The sequence below is a fragment of the Eptatretus burgeri genome, chromosome 12, assembly GCF_056783735.1.
Source record: "Eptatretus burgeri isolate ZD-2024b chromosome 12, Ebu_testis_v1, whole genome shotgun sequence".
In the NCBI taxonomy this organism is placed as follows: domain Eukaryota; kingdom Metazoa; phylum Chordata; class Myxini; order Myxiniformes; family Myxinidae; genus Eptatretus; species Eptatretus burgeri.
The window spans coordinates 20,638,497-20,660,305 of record NC_140972.1 but is presented as its reverse complement, the minus strand read 5'-3'; the positions used below and the strand labels follow the sequence as shown (position 1 = coordinate 20,660,305).

At 44.5% G+C, this 21,809-nt stretch overlaps 1 long non-coding RNA gene across 1 annotated transcript in view; it reads right to left on the bottom strand.

Moving 5' to 3' along the window:
* Positions 1-1,825: 1,825 nt before the first annotated feature.
* Positions 1,826-21,809, bottom strand: part of LOC147015217 (uncharacterized) — a 50,261-nt gene continuing 30,277 nt past the window's right edge. Inside the window, exon 3 of the long non-coding RNA XR_015050242.1 lies at positions 1,826-5,858. This is a non-coding gene — a long non-coding RNA (uncharacterized LOC147015217). The remainder of the gene's footprint in view (positions 5,859-21,809) is intronic.

The following is a 21,809-nucleotide window of genomic DNA, read 5'->3' as shown; positions in this document are numbered from 1 at the left end:
AACTGTAGGCTGTGAAACAAAAAAGTCCACAAGAACAACAACATGAGTAAGACTTCGAGATCCTCCATGAGGATTTAAAAATAAATTTCCGATTCAGTCAAGTACTCTTCAGGAGAATTTGGTCAATGCAAACAACCTCAGCGGTGTAGTTCGCTGGAGCTATCTTTTTTTTTTTAATGATTTTTTATCAACCGGTCACAACGGGAACCCGACGGGTTCACGGGTCATCTAGTTGTCCATAAAAAGTGAGGAAATACATTTCTATTAATCCACTTGTTTTGACTGAAGGCTAATAAAATATTGTGTTTATTGATTGATATTTTATTGCAGGTCCGTTATCGATCTATAATTCCAGCAATCTGCGTGTCTGTCTGTCTGTCTGCGACCACCGTTTCTTGACGAACACCGGTCCGATCTCATTGAAACTTGCCAGGAATATTGCCAGGGTCCCGCGGATGTGCCTTTTCGAGGTTTGATATCGATCGGACGAGTGGTTCCCAAGTTACGGCCATTTATCTGTCGACCAATGACAAGACAAGGTGCTATGACATCACGAATGACGTCACAATTAATGTTTATTTATTTATTATTATTTTTTTTGCACGATTGACGGTCCGATCTGATTGAAACTTGCCAGGAATATTGCCGGGGACCCGCGGATGTGCTTTTCAAGGTTTTATATTAATCGGACGAGCGGTTCCCAAGTTACGGATATTTATCTGTCGACCAATATCTGCGAGAGAGGGGGACGGGAGAGGAGGGGATGAGAGTGGGGGCGAAAGAGAGGGGCGAGAGAGGAGGGGGGAGAGAGGAAGGGCGAGACTAGGGGGGCAAGAGAGGGAGGCTGAGAGGAGGGGGGAGAGAGGAAGGGTGAGACTAGGGGGGAGAGAGGAGGGGTGAGAGAGGGGAGAGAGAGGGGGGATGAGAGTGGGGGGCGAGAGAGGGTCGAGAGAGGGGGGCGAGAGAGGAGGTGAGAGAGGGGGGTGAGAGAGGGGGCGAGAGAGGAGGGCGAGAGAGGGGGAGTGAGAGAGGGCTGCACATACTGGTACTCACCTACAGGCCCGCCCCTACGGGCCCGTACTAGTGTATATATAAACCCCCTCGGGGATTCCGAGTTTAATGAGTTTGAATCTATTACGAACATTCGTCAGAAACTGAACAAATCTGGACTTGACAAACTGGATACGAGGTTGCAGCATAAGATGCAGGAGTGAAGAATTGTTATTTGTGCCACATATTGAGATAAAGATCATGCCCATGAGTTAACTCACCATTGACTCACCCTAATCCGAAATAAAGTGCAACAAACTTGATGTTCAGCTCAAAAAACACTTCATTGGAGAAAGTTTCAAGGGTACAAAGGTTACATACTTGTGACAATGCTCCATTTTGTACGAAGCAGGTCATTTTTGATTAATGGAGGTTGATGAAGAAGATGCAAAAATTACAACCGAATAATTATGTTAGGGAGGGAACAATATAGCTCCTCATCAATCAAGTGCATTCCCAATCTGTTCTCCTATACCACTGGCTCACTCATTTGTCCTTGTAAGATCTTTCTGGCTGTGTAACCATCCCCAGACACACTGGTAGACACATTTGGTGAATATCTTCCCTCCCCCCTCTGCTCCTTTCAATCTTTCCTCCTCCATCCCATTGCTCAGTTCCAACATTGCCCCCTCTGCTACTTTCAAACCCAATCAGTCCCTTCCAAATCCTCTGCTACTTTCAACCTTCATCGGTCCGTTCCAAACCCTTTGCCTTTCTCAATCCACCAATAACCCCCTTCACCAAACTTCAATTCAACAGTCCCTCCTTCATTCTGTGGAAGAAATTCAGTTCTTCTCTTTCAGTCTGAAACCGTTTATTAACAGCACACATCAAATTACAAATAACAACAAACATGCACGTGGGAAAAAGGATAACAAGATAAGCAATAACAAATACGATCCTCTTTTTCCCTAAAATGCGCAGAGCAATTGTTTTTATACTTTTCTGGACTGCAAAAGACATGGCAAAGGCGAATGGAGGGGAGCCGGCGAGCATGAGAAAGGGAACTGCAGCCATGGCCACTTTGGGAGGGAAGGGGTGATAGACACGCTCAGATCATGATTGCAGTTTGGGAATGCGAGGCCGGCCATGAGAAGGAGAGGGTGACAACAAAGTTAAGACAAAATATGAAGAGGCCGAGTGAATGGAGACACAAGCCTATTACTTTGATCATACCTTCCATTCCCCAGTGAGTAACCAGATTCTCAAAATTCGACATTCCGTTTTATGCTGTCATATAATCGTCTTTGGACAACAAGGCGTCTATTGCAATCGCCTTTCAGGAGTTATTTAATTACCACCAGGAAATAGGTGCCAGCAGTAAAGCGTCCTTCTCTTGAGCAGCAGAGCAGTTTCATTTAAACATTGGATATACGAATTTGGATATATATTTCAGAGATAAAGCACATAATATTTCGTAAGATACCATTTTATCTTGCTTGTATATCATCGACATCACTATGGAGATCAAAAGGCTGCAAAAAGAGATTTTACCGAGTCAATTTGATTCCAGTACAAAAGTAACACCTTATTCTATACTGTTAAAAACAAAGGATAACATAATTGAGAATACATGAATATAATTAATTTTATTTCCTCCACATCCCTCCCTTTTGTCCTATTAGGACAAATTTGCATAATTATATTACACGTGATCACCATACCCCATTCCAAAAGCAGAGAAGACATGTGTTTCACAAGTTCACCCACATTAACGGCAACGAGCATTCACAGGAGAAGAATGCTGAACGACGGATATTTGATTGCGCCCCAGACGGGTTAATGAGCGTGTTTCCGCCTAGTTTACGGCCTGTTCGTCACCAACTGTCATGAGTTGTGAAGGCGTGTTACCCGAGGTCTATGATAAGGGGATCAGGGTGTAGATAGGGTAGCACCCAATGGGAAAGACAGTTTAGACGCTACCTATACCACATAGAAGGTAGGCCCCAGCCGGTTTGAGCTTGGGCCTGACAATGGGTTGCAGATGATCCTTGAAGAAACAGGAGCTTGAGACACAACCCAGAAGTCCAGCCTCAGCAGAACTTAGAACTCGGGGCCCCAAAGCGGCAGTTCGGGCAATCAAATTAATTTCACCAAAACGAGCTGTGCACGGCAGAGGCAACAGTGATGGCTCCAGCACCGATGTCCTCATGATGCAATGGCCTTCACACCATTGGGCACACGTTGCGTCAGCAGGAGTAGGAGCAGCAATGATCAGCAGGTGTGGCAATGACTCGCTGCATGGACCCTCAGGGCCTTCGTTGTGCGATTACAGCAAGTTCACAATGTATCTGCAGAGCAAGGGTTTGCGAGTGTGGTCGATGTCGTTCCCCCAGGCAGGCACCATGCAATGGCAATGTTAAGTGTTTGCCTTCTCAGGGTTTGACTTATTCAACCTTCTCTTCAGTGGGTTTTTTTCCTTTTTTTACATGCTCGTCTCATCTCCTCAGGAAGGGGGTAGTGTCATGATCACGTGATGAATGCCCAATCATCCAAATTTGGGTTCTCCCCATCATCCAATCTTTCGGTGGAAGTTCTTCCAAAGCTTTATTAGACGAACTCATATACTGCATCGTTCAACTGCTCTCAACACTCCGAAACAAACAAAATCAAGGTTAAACACTGTTTAAACACGACAAACAATAAAACGTCGTGGGCTCATCTATTTCAATAAGACTGACAAAGGTTCTGAAAGAAGCATTTAACTTGCATTACATGATATATCAAAATTTTACCCTTCTTTTTTCTTTTCACACCTAAATGATATGCTAAAATCTAAAGAAATCTCAGTTGTACGTATCATCACATTTGCTATTTGCATGTAGAAAGGGCAGCAGTATTTTTTAGGGTTCCAATCTGCACAATTCCAGAAAGGTCTCTTCAGTTTGTCCCATTAAAGAGGAATGCTTTGAGAGGAAAATTACCCCCTCTTTAAGCATGAGGCAATCAGTAAAGGTGCCTTTAGTGAGGGCAATGTTGTGGTAGCACAATTGAAAAGTACTATGATAACAAATAACATGTCCAACAAAAATCAATAATTTTTTCCATCATCATCAAAAGATCCCTTTTAGTCAAAAAAATATTCCATCATCTGTATAATAATTATGAAAGTTAGCTTCTTCTTCTTCTTCTTCTTCTTCTTCTTCTTCTTCTTCTTCTTATTTTTCAGTGTGTTTTAATTTGTCTGAGCTATAAATACAACATTGAAACCCAACAAACAGACAGACTCCCCCCTTTTGGAGCAAGTACCAAATCCAAAATTTTGCACAGTTACCATTTTAACATTTGCAATTATTTTAACCTGCTATCGACTAAACAATCCACAGTTTCATTCACAAGCAGTTCCAGAGCAACTGCCATTTATTTATTTATTTTTCAGCTAACTTAGCACTTCCATACTGAGGAAAGATGGTCACAAGGCCAAGTCAGTGTTCGAAATACCCCACTTACTTCGTTGCAAATTTTGAAATGGGAAATGGGTATGTAAACATACACAAAGTACCACTTAATCACAAAACACGCACCTGACCAATTAATCAGAAAACAAATAGAATGGGTATTATTTTAATTGTATCATGACACGATTAAAATAATATAATTATTACACTCTAATCTGGTTAACATTCATTTCTCTAATTCTTTCTGCGTTGGGCATGATTCTGTTTTATCTTTTGTTTGCCTTTCCACAAAATATGGAGGCATTTTACTTAAATTACAGTTCAGCCAGTTCCGCTGCTAATCAGTGAGAGCAATAAAATTACAATACATGGTACAATTCCTAATTCCATTAATTGATTTCATAATTGCTGTTTGGTCTCGACATTCTTTATATTTCTGCAGTATGGTTAATATAAATATGATGCTGATTTTCCTCATATATTGATTTTCCCTTTCAAGTGGCTTATGATTGCTAATATATAATATTGACCAATCTGTGCTCGAGTGGTGGGCTTGGGATAATAGATCAATCCATGTCACGTTGTCCATTGGTACAGTGATTGACAACATATCAATCAATCAATACAAGCCACCAGTAATCAGCGGCATACCTTACTGTGATATAACCGATTATTTACATGTGTTCCAAGTTACTGGTTTTAATGGTGTGGACTGCAATTACTCCACAAATTTCGATCCATTCAGGAAGAAGTTAAAGAAAACAAATTAGGAGAATACTCTTTCACTGGAAGACCCCAATACATTTAAATTATGATTACGAGACATAACAATTTCAAAACAAACTTAATCTGTTGATGAGATAAGCAAAATAAAATCATCACAAAGAAAAACCTCTCAATACAACTCAAAGACCAAAGGAACCTCGTGTATAATCAACCCAAAAGAAACATGAAGGTTCGAATACCATAATGAATTGTAATGGAGAATACCATCATTTTTGATGAGCTGAGTCTGAAAGTAATTAACTCAGTTACTGTGTACTCAACCTCCACTCGTTACCAACTATTCCTCATGTTTATGTATTTGACAATCAACCCAGAAAACAGGTGTGTGTAAATCACTTTTCTGATGACCATCACATGCAAACATTATCACGAGTATCACTTCTTCATCACTACAACACAGGTCAAAGCACATTGGTGTGCTGTTGCTAGGTTTCACATTGTTACATTAATTAACAGGAGTAATTAAACAAGAAAGTCCATCATTGTAGTCACAGGGCGGCCACCCAGGAGTCTTTATCGGCACTGCCAGCTCTGCGAACTCCCCATGCCACTCGGTTTTTGACATCCCAGGAGTGCGATATGTCGAGCTGCCGAACTTGACATTGCTCCCGGCCGACACTTTGGCTGCAGAGCATTCATTTGGAAACAAGAACTTTGACAACATTGTTGAAAGATACCAAAATTTTCCAAACACTTTAAACAGTAGCTTCTGCAATTAACCTTGATTCCTGACAAATATAGGCCCACATAACAAACTACATAAAAATAAAGATGTTTTTGGTTCCTGCGCGAGAAAGCCGACTTTGGTTTGGTTGTCAGCCTGCAGATGAAGAGGCTTGGCTTCAAGCTTTTGGAATATTGTGATAAACATTCGGAGGCTGTGGGTCTGAGAAGCACCAGCCCGGCCCGTCAAAAGCAAAAAGACAAAGACAGAAATGTCTTTTTCCTGGTTCTTGGATGTCTGACATTTATCCAAATAACATATTAATAAATCACTATTTTAACCCAAATTTTCTTCACTTGATGTACTTCCTTCGCAGATCAATCATCATTAGAGGTATTTGCAATGATAAAGTCTTGCAGTAAATTAATTAATCAAATCTTGCAGCAATTCCATAATTCTGATTTGAGTTAACATGATTTCATTCATTACATTCAAGGAATTTTGCCTACTTGAGTCGATCAAAGGGTTACACTGGGTGGTTTGCCATTGCTTTCCCAGCAGTAGTTTGGGCAGGAATTTGTCTTTAACATCCATCAACTAATGAAGACAGCACGCCAAGCTTAACGCCAATCCGAGGGATCACGCATACATTAATGAATTGCGCTACCTGCTAAACATCTGGATGACAGTTTATAACTGGGTATAATGAAATGTTTGAAACAGCTATGCCCCGTTGGCCGCTGAATTAATACACCAGGGGGTTGACTCAGCCTGTCATCCTTCCGAAGTCGACAAAATGAGTACCAGTGTGTACTGGTAGAGGGGCACTGCATCAGCAACACAGTCACGCTTCCAAGAAATGATAGCTACCCCGGCAGCTAAGCTGCCAGACGCAAGAAGAAGAAGAAGAAGAAGAAGAAGAAGAAGAAGAAGATGAAGAAGAAGAAGAAGAAGTTGAAGAAGAAGAAGAAGAAGAAGAAGAAGAAGAAGAAGAAGAAGAAGAAGAAGAAGAAGAAGAAGAAGAAGAAGAAGAAGAAGAAGAAGAAGAAGAAGAAGAAGAAGAAGAAGAAGAAGAAGAAAAAGCAGCCATGTGGAATTCCTTATGGAGGGCAGACTACTGAAGGAAAATTAACACCATTTGGGCCTGGGGGGGGGGCATTACTTCACACCCTGAAATCCGCTTATGAATTGAATGGAGGGTTTCAGGACCCATAAAATATCTTTTCGCAGTTCTAACAGCTGCTTGTAAAACAAGAACGTTGTCAAAATAATGAATTATAAAACATCTATGTTGCAAGGAGACTGGTATTTAAACACAGGTGTGCAAAACAACTCAGTTTGCTGGGCTGAGCAGGAAGAGGCAATTTCCCACTTTTCATCATTTTAAAATCATTACAAATCACATTTTTACATTCACAAACCAAGGCTCGATGGTGTTTCCAAGATCGATCAAAGAGACCGACCCCTATGGCTTCACATGACATCAACACATATTTACGACTCCACAGCGTGTCCGAGCACACTGACACTTGCTTCAGCGTCTATCCAAAGGACAGCACACACATTTATGTCCTTTCCTGCCTGCAAAATAGAGATTCCAGTTTATTGTTGGCCCCTGCAGGGAAAGAACCCATGGCCTCTGCGTTATAAGCATCAAGCCAAAGTGGCCTCTCGACTTATGTAACCCGAAGACTATAATTATTATTATTGTACAAGACTATATAATGCATTATTATTATTATTTTTAGAACACATATTCAAATCATGCTCCGAAGAGTCCATCCATTTATTATGTATGCAACGTACAGTGTTGAAAACCAAAATAGCACACAAAGTTATCAAACAATGAGAAAGCCCGAGCTTTGAATCGACTTTAACTTAAAACTCCCACCGTTTAACCATTGGATGAGTGGGAATTCTCACACAGAGCACACTCACCATCAACCCCTCCTCACAAACATTCCATTAGTTCATTATTTGGAGAAATGCACCATATCTGAGGGATATTTTAAGTATCGATCACAATATGTATTCATGCTTAAACAGCAAACAGAAGAGATCAACAACACACTCAACAAACGTCATGAGCCAGCCACCAAACCACGAACAGAAAAGTTCAAACACAGGCTGCTTCAACTCTCTGTCTGAAGTTTACATTCAATTGATTCCTTTCAAGCACTTCGGCTGTTTATGTGGGTAATCTGCCCGCAAACTGTCTTGCTGAGGTACTTAATTATTGTATTTTATGAATGTCCATTTCTCTTCACACATTAGTTGTTGCAATATCATTTCGAACAAGACATTCTCGGTAATATAAGTAGGATTATGACATTGTACAGTAATCTTCAGTTCCTTATTGAGCCCACAATTGCTTCTACTTCAGATGTGGAACAAAATCAAATTCACATACACTATCTGGTCTAAAAACACTTCTCAATGGCATTTGCCTTGCACTCCAAAGAGACGGCACCATAATGCCAGGGTGATGTCTTTCAATACAAGCCATAAACCCATTATTTTGTTTACACGCTGAAGCTACAACAGAGTGTGAGGAATCTGACGTGATCGTACTCCTCTTGATATGAGATGTGCACGTCTCTTTTCATTCAGAGTCTTCACAGCGTACGGTGACGACCAATCCTCATCTCTACTTTCCGTACTTATTCAATCCCACAAGTTTAACAGTTCACAAAACACAAATTGAAACACCGATATATCATACACAAACGATATAAACACTCGCCTACATGTAATAACTCAAATAATACAACACTAAGGCCAAGGTCACATTTGCCACGGCGGCCATGGGGTCTCCGAAATCTACGGCCACGAGCAATTATACGGCGGCCGCAGTATTTCCACGGTCACACAATGTAGCAGTCACGTGTGTTTTTTATTTTTCGGGGAGCTGCACGGCGTATTTATAAATTGTGGAGACTGAAAACGTGGGGTTGCCGTACGGTCTTTGATTTGATGTCCCACGGTGACCTTAGGGCACTCCTGCAGAGGCCATAGAATTTTCAAGGCAGACGCAAGGTGCCCGCAAGGCGACCGCAGGGGGGCCCTCAGGCGAACGTGTGGCCAGACGGATGGTAACGAATGGGTTAATTTTTTTTTTACCAGTTTTTTTTTTTCCGGCTTGTCGAATTGCTACGGCGAATGTAGAAATGAAAAAAGTTATAACTCCGTGTTATAATTCCACGGCGACCTTACGGCCTGTAAAATATAGCCATACGGCGTAGGTCCACCCTGAGGCCACCTCAGAAACTCTGCGGCCGCCGCACATTTCTGTCAATTCAGAGGGTGTACGGCCGCCGTATCCTCGCCGTAGAGCAAATGTGACTTAGGCCTTAGTATGACATGTAAGACAATACATTTCATTGCACATACAACATTCAATGAAAGTCAACACAGATTCTGTTGAAGTACACAAATTCAAAAGAGCCCGATCCTAACATTCAGTTGTAAATAAACCCACAATTATGTCACCTTCAACTCCTGGCTGGGAAGCAATAAATTTGGTCAATTTTATCCCTCCATCTCAGGTGGAAAACAATAAACCCACGATTTATCCCATAAATTTAGTCACTCAATCCAATCCAGGTAAGATGAGCCAGTTCATGTTCCAGCTTCAGGTGGAACAGCCACATCAAAGGATATCTCTACTTCAGGTAGAGATAACGAATGATGCCCCTACTTCAGGTAAAGACAACAAATTACCTCCAGTGCAGCAACAACACAAGTCTGGGGTGCACAACGTGGCATTGTTTCATCAGAAGAGGAGGCCACCCTTGAAATCCTAAGGGCTGTTTGATCAGAACAGGTGGCCAACCTTAACTGGGACACCACCCCACACGTCTTGAACTCTTTTGGACGCCACCTGCAATACCTTCCAACGACAGAGTCGCCGCGCGAGTACCTTTCAACGACCGGATTGTGTGGAAATTCAACTACCGGTACAACTTTCAGCTTGTTTGTATGTAAATAAATAATTGTTGGTTATTTCAAATCTGTCTCGGTTGTCTTTTCCTTCATTGGAAAGACACAGTGTACAAGCCTAGATAGACAGGAAGTTGTTCCCCACCTGATATGCTCTGTTTGCCGGGGCTGAACTCTCTATTCCGCTCGGCGGAAGATAACCAGGTGTGGCACTGAGGGGGTGGTCGCGAGTGACATTGCCATCCCAATAGAAAGGTGCAGCGGAAACATCACAGCATAACCCGGCTCAGCCGGGAGTCAAAGTCAAGCGGACACAGGCAAATGGACCGTGGAGTTATCTGTGGTCGGTGGCCTCAGGACCAGGTGTTTCGGTGAAACTCGAGTGTTTCCCCTCGTGGTGAGCCCCAACCCCGGCCGGAACAGCACTTTTCCGGTTTGAGTGTGGGGATGACCCCAATGGTGTGTGTTGATGGCAGGTTGGCCAACAAAATCTTGATTTGCGGTTGAAGTTTGAAAAAGCATCGCATATCATCGCAGAGAGGCGAAATAAATCCCTGTTGAAGGAACATGCCGTGATGCAGAATGTGTAAAGGGAAGAGAAGGGACGAATTGATCAGCTTTCACAGACTCTGGAAAGGTACATACGCATAACCAGGCCCATTTTAAGTCTTCTCAGCATTTCTTCAATCGGTTTCTGGGGTTTGTTGTGTAAATCATCTTCATTTTGCTTGTTCAGTTCCCATGATGTATCTTGTGATGTACATTGTTCCCGAATGCGGAGACGTGTGGTCGATCTTGCAGTGTGCAGGAACAGATGGAGAATTTGGAGAAATGTCTCCAAGAAAAGTTTGCAGAAGCTCAACATCGAGTTGCTCATTTGGAAGCGCAACTTCATTCTTCAAAGGAAGAATTGTGTGGAAGTGAGGCTTCACTGGAACTGATGATTGCAATGATTAATTATTGGTGCCACAAAAAATGTGAAATATAAAACTCCTCGGGGATTCTGAGTTTGATGAATTTGAATGTATAAAGAACCTTCGACAGAGAGTCAACCAATCCACACTTCACAAACTGGATCTGAGGTTGGATCGTAAATGCAGGTATGAAGAAATATTATTGGTGCCACATATTGAGAAAAAGACCATGTCCACGAGTTAACGAACCATTGACAAGCCTGAACCCAAAATAAAGTGCAACAAACTTGAGGGGTGTGAGTCATGTTGAAGTGCCCTCAGAAATGGCGGCAGTTTCCCACAAGCTGTATCTTGGACCTCCCACATCCGATGTGGTCCAATAAGCAAGAGGCTCACACGACACGAGACAGAAAAAAGCCATGCACTGTGAAGGGGAAGAAGCTGAGGGTGTGTTCAGGAAGAGACACTGAAAAGCTTGTCTGTCGAACAGCAGAAAGGTGTGTGGAGTGTGTGGAGAGGAGGGAGGGAGCTCATGGTGCAGAGGAGAGCAACAAGAAAGCACAGAACGTGGCTTGGTTCACGGGACGAGCATCTCATCCTGTAGGCACAGCAGAAACGGTGCTTCTTGCAGGCCACATGTCTTGCATGCTGGTGAGGACATGCTAACTGGGTCTGCACACCTCAGAGACGTGGCTGCGCCTCCCATGGCACCGCATTTCCACTTCACTGCCCATCTTCCCCAGTATATTTGGACGGGCACAGCCCCGCTGGGTTGTGTGAGATGATGGAAGGAGTTGAGCCCACGCTCTGTACTTCTTTTCTTCTCAAGTTCTTCTTGTCTTCTTCTTCTTTTCCCAAGATTGAATGTGGCCATGTATCTCTTGGGTAAATATGATTGTATAAGAACATGTGTTCAGGATAAATCTGCTCTTTTGTGCCTTTTGCCTGCAAATACTCACTTTTAAAAGATTGCTTTATTGTTTGTTTGTGTGGAAATAAATAACAGGTGGTTATTTCAAATCTGTCTCGGTTGTCTTTTCCTTCGTTGGAAAGACACAGTGTACAAGCCTAGTTATATGGGAAGTTGTTCCCCACCTGATGTGCTCTGTCAGCCGGGGCAGCACTTATCTATTCCGCTCGGCGGAAGATAACCATGTGTGGCGCTGAGGGTGTGGTCGCGAGTGACATTGCCGTCCCAATAGAAAGGTGTGGCGTAAACATCACAGCATAACCTGGCGAGGTCGGTCGTAATTGTCAAGCGGACACAGCCAATTGGACCGCGGAATTATCTGTGGTCGGTGGCCTCAGGACCTGGTGTTCGGGAGAAACTCGAGTGTTTTCCCTCGTGGCGAGCCCCAATCCCCTGGCTGCAACAGTACTTTTCCGCTTTGAGTGTGGAGATTACCCCAGTGGTGTGTGTTGATGGTATGTTGGCCGACAAAATCTTGATTTGCGGTTGAAGTTTGAAAAATCATCGCATGTCATCGCAGAGGGGCAAAATAAATCCCTGTTGAAGGAACATGCCGTGATGCAGAGTGCGTTCAAGGAAGAGAAGGCACGAAGGGATCAGCTTTCACAGTCTCTGGAAAGGTACATACGCATAACCAGGCCCATTTTAAGTCTTCTGAGCATTTCTTCAATTGGTTTCTGTGGTTTGTCGTGTAAATCATCTGTATTTTCCTTGTTCAGTTCCCATTATGTATCTTGTGATGTACATTGTTCCCGAATGCGGAGACATGTGGTGGATCTTGCATTATGCAGGAACAGATGGAGTATTTGGAGAAACGTCTCCAAGAACAGTTCGTAGAAGCTCAACATAGAGTTGCTCATTTGGAAGTGCAACTTCATTCTCCAAAGGAAGAAATGTGTGGAAGTGAGGCTTCACTGGAACTGATTATTGCAATGATTATTAATGTCACAAAAAATGTTATATATAAAACTCCTCGGCGATACTGAGTTTGATGAATTTGAACGTATAAAGAACCTTCGACAGAGAGTCAAACAATCCACACTTCACAAATTGGATATGAGGTTGGATCATAAAATGCAGGTATGGAGAAATTTTATTGGTGCCACAAATTGAGATAAAGATCATGTCCACGAGTTAACGAACCATTAACGAGCCCGAACCCAAAATAAAGTGCAACAAACTTAAGTGGTGGGAGCCACGTTGAAGTGCGCTCAGAAATGGCGGCAGTTTCCCACAAGCTTTATCTTGGACCTCCCACATCCGATGTGGACCAATTAGCAAGAGGCTCACACCACACGAGACAGAAAAAAGCCACACACTGTGAAGGAGAAGAAGCTGAGTGTATGTCCGGGAAGATACGCCGAAAAGCATGTTTGGCGAGATGTGGAGAGGTGTGTGGAGTGTGTGGAGAGGAGGGAGGGAGCTCATGCTGCAGAGGAGAGCAAGAAGAAAGCACAGAACGCGGCAAGGTTCATGGGGCGAGCTCGTCATCCTGCAGGCACAGCAGAAATTTGTGCTTCTTGCAGGTCACATGTCTTGCATGCTGGAGGGAACTTGCTTTTTGGGTCTGGACACCTCAGAGAAATGGCTGCGCCTCCCATCACACCGCATTTCCACTTCAGTGCCCATCTTCCCCAGTATAGGCCTAATTGGACAGGCACAGCCCCGGTTGGCTGTGTGAGATGATGGAAGGAGTTGACCCCATGCTCTGTACTTCTTTTCTTCTCAAGTTCATTTTGTCTTCTTCTTCTTCTCCCCAGATGGAATGTGGCCATGTGTCTCTTGGGTAAATATGATTGTATAAGAATATGTGTTCAGGATAAATCTGCTCTTTTGTGCCTTTTGCCTGTAAATATTGGCTTATAAAAGATTGCTTTCTTGTCTGCTTGTGTGGAAATAAATAACAGGTGGTTATTTCAAATCTGTCTCGGTTGTCTCTTCCTTCATTGCAAAGACACAGTGTACAAGCCTAGATAGACGGGAAGTTGTTCCCCACCTGATATGCTCTGTTTGCCGGGGCTGAACTCTCTATTCCGCTTGGCGGAAGATAACCAGGTGTGGCACTGAGGGGGTGGTCGCGAGTGACATTGCCATCCCAATAGAAAGGTGCAGCGGAAACATCACAGCATAACCCGGCTCGGCCGGTAGTCTAAGTCAAGCGGACACAGGCAATTGGACCGTGGAGTTATCTGTGGTCGGTGGCCTCAGGACCAGGTGTTTTGGTGAAACTCGAGTGTTTCCCCTCGTGGTGAGCCCCAACCTCGGCTGTAACAGCACTGTTCCGGTTTGAGTGTGGGGATGACCCCAATGGTGTGTGTTGATTGCAGGTTGGCCAACAAAATCTTGATTTGCGGTTGAATTTGAAAAAGCATCGCATATCATCGCAGAGGGGCGAAATAAATCCCTGTTGAAGGAACATGCCGTGATGCAGAGTGTGTAAAGGGAAGAGAAGGAACGAAGTGATCAGCTTTCACAGACTCTGGAAAGGTACATACGCATAACCAGGCCCATTTTAAGTCTTCTCAGCATTTCTTCAATCGGTTTCTGGGGTTTGTTGTGTAAATCATCTTCATTTTGCTTGTTCAGTTCTCATTATGTATCTTGTGATGTACATTGTTCCCGAATGCGGAGACGTGTGGTCGATCTTGCAGTGTGCAGGAACAGATGGAGAATTTGGAGAAATGTCTCCAAGAACAGTTTGCAGAAGCTCAACATCGAGTTGCTCATTTGGAAGCGCAACTTCATTCTTCAATGGAAGAATTGTGTGGAAGTGAGGCTTCACTGGAACTGATGATTGCAATGATTAATTATTTGTGTCACAAAAAATGTGAAATATAAAACTCCTCGGAGATTCGAGTTTGATGAATTTGAATGTATAAAGAACCTTCGACAGAGAGTCAACCAATCCACACTTCACAAACTGGATCTGAGGTTGGATCATAAAATGCAGGTCTGAAGAAATGTTATTGGTGCCACATATTGAGATGAAGATCATGCCCACGAGTTAAGGAAGCATTGACGAGCCCGAACCCAAAATAAAGTGCAACAAACTTGAGGGGTGGGAACCACGTTGAAGTGCCCTCAGAAATGGCGGCAGTTTCCCACAAGCTGTATCTTGGACCTCCCACATCCGATGTGGACCAATAAGCAAGAGGCTCACACGACACGAGACAGAAAAAAGCCACACACTGTGAAGGAGAAGAAGCTGAGTGTGTGTCCGGGAAGAGACGCCGAAAAGCTTGTGTGGCGAGATGTAGAAAGGTGTGTGGAGTGTGTGGAGAGGAGGGAGGGAGCTCATGCTGTAGAGGAGAGCAAGAAGAAAGCACAGAACGTGGCTTGGTTCATGGGGCGAGCTCGTCATCCTGGAGAGGACTTGCTTTTTGGGTCTGGACACCTCAGAGAAGTGGCTGCGCCTCCGATCACACGGCATTTCCACTTCAGTGCCCATCTTCCCCAGTATATTTGGACGGGCACAGCCCCGCTGGGCTGTGTGAGATGATGGAAGGAGTTGACCCCACGCTCTGTACTTCTTTTCTTCTCAAGTTCTTTTTGTCTTCTTCTTCTTCTCCCAAGATTGAATGTGGCCACATGTCTCTTGGGTAAATATGATTATAGAAGAATATGTGTTCAGGATAAATCTGCTCTTTTGTGCCTTTTGCCTGTAAATACTCGCTTTTAAAAGATTGCTTTCTTGTTTGCTTGTGTGGAAATAAATAACAGGTGGATATTTCAAATCTGTCTCGGTTGTCTTTTCCTTCATTGGAAAGACACAGTGTACAAGCCCAGAAAGACGGGAAGTTGTTCCCCACCTGATTTGCTCTGTTAGCCGGGGCTGCACCTATCTATTCCGCTCAGCGGAAGATAACCAGGTGTGGCACTGAGGGGGTGGGTGCGAGTGACATTGCCGTCCCAATAGAAAGGTGTCGTGGAAACATCACAGCATAACCCGGCTCGGCCGGTAGTCAAAGTAAAGCGGACACAGGCAATTGGACCGGGGAGTTATCTGTGGTCGGTGGCCTCAGGACCAGGTGTTCGGGTGAAACTCGAGTGTTTCCCCTCGTGGCGAGCCCCAATCCCCTGGCAGTAACAGCACTTTTCCGGTTTGAGTGTGGGGATGACCCCAATGGTGTGTGTTGATGGCAGGTTGGCCAACAAATCTTGATTTGCGGTTGAAGTTTGAAAAAGCATCGCAAATCATCGCAGAGGGGCAAAATAAATCCCTGTTGAAGGAACATGCCGTGATGCAGAGTGTGTTCAAGGAAGAGAAGGCACGAAGTGATCAGCTTTCACAGTCTCTGGAAAGGTACATACGCATAACCAGGCCCATTTTAAGTCTTCTCAGCATTTCTTCAATTGGTTTCTGTGGTTTTCCGTGTAAATCATCTTTATTTTGATTGTTCAGTTACCATCATTTATCGTGTGATCCACATTGTTCCCGAATGCGGAGTCATGTGGTGGATCTTGTAGTGTGCAGGAACAGATGGAGAATTTGGAGAAATGTCTGCAAGAACAGTTCGCAGAAGCTCAACATCGAGTTGCTCATTTGGAAGCGCTACTTCATTCTTCAAAGGAAGAATTGTGTGGAAGTGAGGCTTCACTGGAACTGATTATTGCCATGATTCTTCATGTCACGAAAAATGTTATAAATACATAAAACTCCTCGGGGATTCTGAGTTTGATGAATTTGAATGTATAAAGAACCTTCGACAGAGAGTCAACGAATCCACACTTCACAAACTGGATATGAGGTTGGATCATAAAATGCAGGTCTGAAGAAATATTATTGGTGCCACATATTGAGATAAAGACCATGTCCACGAGTTGACGAACCATTGACGAGCCCGAACCCAAAATAAAGTGCAACCAACTTGAGGGGTGGGAGCCATGTTGAAGTGCCCTCAGAAATGGCGGCAGTTTCCCACAAGCTGTATCTTGGACCTCCCACATCCGAGGTGGACAAATAAGCAAGAGGCTCACACGACACGAGACAGAAAAAGCCACACACTGTGAAGGAGAAGAAGCTGAGTGTGTGTCCGGGAAGATACGCCGAAAAGCTTGTCTGGCGAGATGTAGAAAGGTGTGTGGAGTGTGTGGAGAGGAGGGAGGGAGCTCATGCTGCAGAGGAGAGCAAGAAGAAAGCACAGACCGTGGCAAGGTTCATGGGGCGAGCTCGTCATCCTGGAGGCACAGCAGAAATGGTGCTTCTTGCAGGTCACATGTCTTGCATGCTGGAGCGGTCTTGCTTTTTGGGTCTGGACACCTCAGAGAAGTGGCTGCGCCTCCCATCACACCGCATTTCAACTTCAGTGTCTATCTTCCCCAGTATATTTGGACGGGCACAGCCCCGCTGGGTTGTGTGAGATGATGGAAGGAGTTGAGCCCACGCTCTGTACTTCTTTTCTTCTCAAGTTCTTCTTGTCTTTTTCTTCTTCTCCCAAGATTGAATGTGGCCATGTATCTCTTTGGTAAATATGATTGTATAAGAACATGTGTTCAGGATAAATCTGCTATTTTGTGCCTTTTGCCTGCAAATACACACTTTTAAAAGATTGCTTTATTGTTTGTTTGTGTGGAAATAAATAACAGGTGGTTATTTCAAATCTGTCTCGGTTGTCTTTTCCTTCGTTGGAAAGACACAGTGTACAAGCCTAGTTATATGGGAAGTTGTTCCCCACCTGATGTGCTCTGTCAGCCGGGGCAGCACTTATCTATTCCGCTCGGCGGAAGATAACCAGGTGTGGCGCTGAGGGTGTGGTCGCGAGTGACATTGCCGTTCCAATAGAAAGGTGTGGCGTAAACATCACAGCATAACCTGGCGAGGCCGGTAGTAATTGTCAAGCGGACACAGCCAATTGGACCGCGGAATTATCTGTGGTCGGTGGCCTCAGGACCTGGTGTTCGGGAGAAACTCGAGTGTTTCCCCTCGTGGCGAGCCCCAATCCCCTGGCCGCAACAGTACTTTACCGCTTTGAGTGTGGAGATTACCCCAGTGGTGTGTGTTGATGGTATGTTGGCCGACAAAATCTTGATTTGCGGTTGAAGTTTGAAAAATCATCGCATGTCATCGCAGAGGGGCGAAATAAATCCCTGTTGAAGGAACATGCCGTGATGCAGAGTGTGTAAAGGGAAGAGAAGGCACGAAGTGATCAGCTTTCACAGACTCTGGAAAGGTACATACGCATAACCAGGCCCATTTTAAGTCTTCTGAGCATTTCTTCAATTGGTTTCTGTGGTTTGTCGTGTAAATCATCTGTATTTGCTTGTTCAGTTCCCATTATGTATCTTGTGATGTACATTGTTCCCGAATACGGAGACATGTGGTGGATCTTGCATTATGCAGGAACAGATGGAGTATTTGGAGAAACGTCTCCAAGAACAGTTCGTAGAAGCTCAACATGGAGTTGCTCATTTGGAAGTGCAACTTCATTCTCCAAAGGAAGAATTGTGTGGAAGTGAGGCTTCACTGGAACTGATTATGGCAATGATTATTAATGTCACAAAAAATGTTATATATAAAACTCCTCGGGGATACTGAGTTTGATGAATTTGAACGTATAAAGAACCTTCGACAGAGAGTCAACCAATCCACACTTCACAAACTGGATATGAGGTTGGATCATAAAATGCAGGTATGAAGAAATTTTATTGGTGCCACAAATTGAGATAAAGATCATGTCCACGAGTTAACGAACCATTAACGAGCCCGAACCCAAAATAAAGTGCAACAAACTTGAGGGGTGGGAGCCACGTTGAAGTGCGCTCAGAAATGGCGGCAGTTTCCCACAAGCTTTATCTTGGACCTCCCACATCCGATGTGGACCAATTAGCAAGAGGCTCACACGACACGAGACAGAAAAAGCCACACACTGTGAAGGAGAAGAAGCTGAGTGTGTGTCCGGGAAGATACGCCGAAAATCATGTCTGGCGAGATGTGGAAAGGTGTGTGGAGTGTGTGGAGAGGAGGGAGGGAGCTCATGCTGCAGAGGAGAGCAAGAAGAAAGCACACAACGCGGCAAGGTTCATGGGGCGAGCTCGTCATCCTGCAGGCACAGCAGAAATTTGTGCTTCTTGCAGGTCACATGTCTTGCATGCCGGAGGGAACTTACTTTTTGGGTCTGGACACCTCAGAGAAGTGGCTGCCCCTCCCATCACACCGCATTTCCACTTCAGTGCCCATCTTCCCCAGTATAGGCCTAATTGGACGGGCACAGCCCCGCTTGGCTGTGTGAGATGATGGAAGGAGTTGACCCCATGCTCTGCACTTCTTTTCTTCTCAAGTTCATTTTGTCTTCTTCTTCTTCTCCCCAGATGGAATGTGGCCATGTGTCTCTTGGGTAAATATGATTGTATAAGAATATGTGTTCAGGATAAATCTGCTCTTTTGTGCCTTTTGCATGTAAATATTGGCTTATAAAAGATTGCTTTCTTGTCTGCTTGTGTGGAAATAAATAACAGGTGGTGATTTCAAATCTGTCTCGGTTGTCTTTTCCTTCATTGGAAAGACACAGTGTACAAGCCTAGATAGACGGGAAGTTGTTCCCCACCTGATATGCTCTGTTTGCCGGGGCTGAACTCTCTATTCCGCTGGGCGGAAGATAACCAGGTGTGGCACTGAGGGGGTGGTCGCGAGTGACATTGCCATCCCAATAGAAAGGTGCAGCGTAAACATCACAGCATAACCCGGCTCGGCCGGTAGTCAAAGTCAAGCGGACACAGGCAATTGGACCGTGAAGTTATCTGTGGTCGGTGGCCTCAGGACCAGGTGTTTGGGTGAAACTCGAGTGTTTCCCCTCGTGGTGAGCCCCAACCCCGGCCGTAACAGCACTTTTCCGGTTTGAGTGAGGGGATGACCCCAATGGTGTGTGTTGATGGCAGGTTGGCCAACAAAATCTTGATTTGCGGTTGAAGTTTGAAAAAGCATCGCATATCATCGCAGAGGGGCGAAATAAATCCCTGTTGAAGGAACATGCCGTGATGCAGAGTGTGTAAAGGGAAGAGAAGGCACGAAGTGATCAGCTTTCACAGAATCTGGAAAGGTACATACGCATAACCAGGCCCATTTTAAGTCTTCTCAGCATTTCTTCAATCGGTTTCTGGGGTTTGTTGTGTAAATCATCTTCATTTTGCTTGTTCAGTTCCCATGATGTATCTTGTGATGTACATTGTTCCCGAATGCGGAGACGTGTGGTCGATCTTGCAGTGTGCAGGAACAGATGGAGAATTTGGAGAAATGTCTCCAAGAAAAGTTTGCAGAAGCTCAACATCGAGTTGCTCATTTGGAAGCGCAACTTCATTCTTCAAAGGAAGAATTGTGTGGAAGTGAGGCTTCACTGGAACTGATGATTGCAATGATTAATTATTGGTGCCACAAAAAATGTGAAATATAAAACTCCTCGGGGATTCTGAGTTTGATGAATTTGAATGTATAAAGAACCTTCGACAGAGAGTCAACCAATCCACACTTCACAAACTGGATATGAGGTTGGATCATAAAATGCAGGTGTGAAGAAATATTATTGGTGCCACATATTGAGATAAAGACCATGTCCACGAGTTGACGAACCATTGACGAGCCCGAACCCAAAATAAAGTGCAACCAACTTGAGGGGTGGGAGCCATGTTGAAGTGCCCTCAGAAATGGCGGCAGTTTCCCACAAGCTGTATCTTGGACCTCCCACATCCGAGGTGGACAAATAAGCAAGAGGCTCACACGACACGAGACAGAAAAAGCCACACACTGTGAAGGAGAAGAAGCTGAGTGTGTGTCCGGGAAGATATGCCGAAAAGCTTGTCTGGCGAGATGTAGAAAGGTGTGTGGAGTGTGTGGAGAGGAGGGAGGGAGCTCATGCTGCAGAGGAGAGCAAGAAGAAAGCACAGACCGTGGCAAGGTTCATGGGGCGAGCTCGTCATCCTGTAGGCACAGCAGAAATGGTGCTTCTTGCAGGTCACATGTCTTGCATGCTGGAGCGGTCTTGCTTTTTGGGTCTGGACACCTCAGAGAAGTGGCTGCGCCTCCCATCACACCTCATTTCCACTTCAGTGCCTATCTTCCCCAGTATATTTGGACGGGCACAGCCCCGCTGGGTTGTGTGAGATGATGGAAGGAGTTGAGCCCACGCTCTGTACTTCTTTTCTTCTCAAGTTCTTCTTGTCTTCTTCTTCTTCTCCCAAGATTGAATGTGGCCATGTATCTCTTGGGTAAATATGATTGTATAAGAACATGTGTTCAGGATAAATCTGCTCTTTTGTGCCTTTTGCCTGCAAATACTCACTTTTAAAAGATTGCTTTATTGTTTGTTTGTGTGGAAATAAATAACAGGTGGTTATTTCAAATCTGTCTCGGTTGTCTTTTCCTTCGTTGGAAAGACACAGTGTACAAGCCTAGTTATATGGGAAGTTGTTCCCCACCTGATGTGCTCTGTCAGCCGGGGCAGCACTTATCTATTCCGCTCGGCGGAAGATAACCAGGTGTGGCGCTGAGGGTGTGGTCGCGAGTGACATTGCCGTTCCAATAGAAAGGTGTGGCGTAAACATCACAGCATAATCTAGCGAGGCCGGTAGTAATTGTCAAGCGGACACAGCCAATTGGAGCGCGGAATTATCTGTGGTCGGTGGCCTCAGGACCTGGTGTTCGGGAGAAACTCGAGTGTTTCCCCTCGTGGCGAGCCCCAATCCCCTGGCCGCAACAGGACTTTACCGCTTTGAGTGTGGAGATTACCCCAGTGGTGTGTGTTGATGGTATGTTGGCCGACAAAATCTTGATTTGCGGTTGAAGTTTGAAAAATCATCGCATGTCATCGCAGAGGGGCGAAATAAATCCCTGTTGAAGGAACATGCCGTGATGCAGAGTGCGTTCAAGGAAGAGAAGGCACGAAGGGATCAGCTTTCACAGTCTCTGGAAAGGTACATACGCATAACCAGGCCCATTTTAAGTCTTCTGAGCATTTCTTCAATTGGTTTCTGTGGTTTGTCGTGTAAATCATCTGTATTTTGCTTGTTCAGTTCCCATTATGTATCTTGTGATGTACATTGTTCCCGAATGCGGAGACATGTGGTGGATCTTGCATTATGCAGGAACAGATGGAGTA